The following is a 2,500-nucleotide window of genomic DNA, read 5'->3' as shown; positions in this document are numbered from 1 at the left end:
TTTTCTTGTAAGTCACATGACAATAACACACTCATTTTACCACGTCTCAATCGTTCGGTTTGAAAAACACTGAAAAGATCCACACAGATTACATAAACCATGTGATTTTATTGTCACTGTACATTCAGTGCACTGTTAGGACAGACTCACTCAAAAAAAAAAAGCATATTTACAAATGAGTACAGTTTAGGCATGAACACAACAAACCAAAAAACACAAATAATGCCACAAGTTTGCTCTCGACCCTGCGTACAAACAGCACAGGGCAAGCTTACAGTTAATATGGACCAAAGCACTCTTTTAAAGTCGATTCAGACAGCACAATATTGCTTTCGAGGTGTAGAAAACCTGTCCACACGTCTATGGTACATACACCAGGCAGGGTCAGCCGGGGAAAGGTCCTCCTGCTGCACGTTTTATGTAAATCTCGTCAAGTCCCACAAATGGAACAGCGAATAAGCAGCTTTCTCCTCCGAGAAATGTGATCCCCAATTGCAGGAAAAGGTTCATCTACATTTTTTTTAATACCCAGTCAGTGATGTCGCTTTATTTCTGTGCCAACTATTCCCAGGAGACGCCCATGGCCCGCTTCCAAACGCGCTGTAATTTTGAAAAAAAAGAAAAAAAAGAAGAAGAAAGTAAAATACAAATTGAGGTATAGGGTCTAGACTGGTGCGCCCTGCTGTGTTGATATAAGCACAATCGATGAGGATACAAAAGTGAATTAAAATGAAAGGACATCCTGTTATATTAGTTTTAGTAATGAGCGTTTCTCCAGTACAAATTAATTCCCGTGAGAGGAACAATACACATGTTGATGCCATGATAACTGCATGAAACAGACAATGATTAGCTTTCGTTGCACCCTGAAAACAAACATATAAGATCATTGTCCAGGTACATTAATCAGCCATAACATTACGACCATCTGCGTCGTTTCTTGGACAAGATTTATGATGGAAAATGTAATAAGAGTTGCAAATTGACTGAATTTTCCATGAAATTAATACTGTATATGTATCCGTATTTTGACAAATTTGCAATACAAAAAAAGAAACATACTAATTTGTCCGTCACAATGTTCTGGCTGAATGATGTATAACAGTTAACAGCAGAAGGTGGCCATATTTGCCTTGCATAGCCAAGTGATCGTTCTGTTATGAAACTATTACCGAAGCCCGTGAAATCGCCTTTGTGGAGTGTCAGACAAAACCTCCCCACTGCCAGCTCAAAATTTCCCGTCCCAGAGGTAACAGCCAAAGCAGAATTTTAATTGCTCCATTTCTATTGAGAATTTCAGCTTAGGAGGCTATTAGGATTAATTGGATGAATTAGAGACGTTTTATAATAAATTAACCATTTTCTAATTTGAGTGAAAGAGATTGACTCGTACGTGTGACGTTTGTGAATTCGCTACACTTTGGCAAGCTTCAATTCTCGTCCGGGAGTACAACAGCTATAGATACTACTATAGGGGTAAAATGTACACGTCTGATACATGTAGAGCCAGGTATTGTGTGTCACTGTTTGGGAAGCAGCGACTGGCACTTCACGCAGCCTCAACGCGGTCATGAGGGTCTCTTAAAGCAGCTCACTGTATCGCTTATACACACGGCTGTAGTAGTATTGAGGTCAAGTAATAACATATTTGTTCAGTCAAGCTTCAGGATTTTAATGCTTTCGTTAAAGATTTGGCAACTTGTTTAGCAGCACAAAAACTCAGTGCATGTTTTTATATTAATACATAGTAACTGTCAGTATACTTTTTAAAGTTAAACATAAATTGAAGATAATTCTAAACAAGGACTAAACGTATAGCACTGTATTACAAGTCCAAATAAATAGAAATACAAATAAATAGTTGATAGTTATAAATAGCCATAAATAATGTGTGAGGAAAAGAAACATTACGGGTCAAGATACAAGTGAATGTGACATTTTATTTTCCTGACCATTAAAACTATCTATGTGAATAATTCAAACAAGGCAAAAATGAAAATCAAACAAATTTGTCTTTAGTTTGAATTTGTCCTCAAAAAGGTTCTTGGACCATTAAATAATCTAACACATCAGTGCATTAAATAAACAATGTGAAGCTGCCCTGACAGACTTTGCACATTTTCACAGTTGCTACATTTATTGCAAAATATTGCATTGGATTTTGGGCCAAACAATACAATAAACTATTCAATAGGATTGGCTGTGACTGTAAAAAAGTCCAAGACCGCTCCAGATGAGTAAACTGTGTCGCTTGCACAGTTTGTATTTCCCAGCGTCCAAGAGTCAAAAGCAAAACTTGAAATTCATAATTAGACTTCCTCATTATTGCCATGTTATTCGTAGATTTCCAGTGCAAACTATGGCCACTAGCCAACCACGTCCCGTCTGTGAGCACCAAGTTGACTACAAACACTGAGGCGGTGGAGCTACAGTGAGGTAAATATCACGAGTGAATTGAGAATGCTGATGACAAACAGAAGAATATGTCAGGAACACTTCC

General features: G+C 37.8%; 1 protein-coding gene across 1 annotated transcript in view; it reads right to left on the bottom strand.

Annotated features, from left to right (window-relative positions):
• Nucleotides 1-88: 88 nt before the first annotated feature.
• Nucleotides 89-2,500, bottom strand: part of LOC140357464 (steroid hormone receptor ERR2-like) — a 37,159-nt gene continuing 34,747 nt past the window's right edge. Inside the window, exon 7 of the mRNA XM_072442072.1 lies at nt 89-2,500. This exon is cut by the window's right edge and continues 643 nt beyond it. The gene's annotated coding sequence lies outside the window, so the exon portion shown is untranslated.

Source organism: Eucyclogobius newberryi, unplaced genomic scaffold (genome assembly GCF_026437365.1).
Source record: "Eucyclogobius newberryi isolate DKJ021-1_F unplaced genomic scaffold, fEucNew1.0.hap1 SCAF_1, whole genome shotgun sequence".
NCBI lineage: Eukaryota > Metazoa > Chordata > Actinopteri > Gobiiformes > Gobiidae > Eucyclogobius > Eucyclogobius newberryi.
This window is presented reverse-complemented; position numbering and strand designations above follow the sequence as displayed.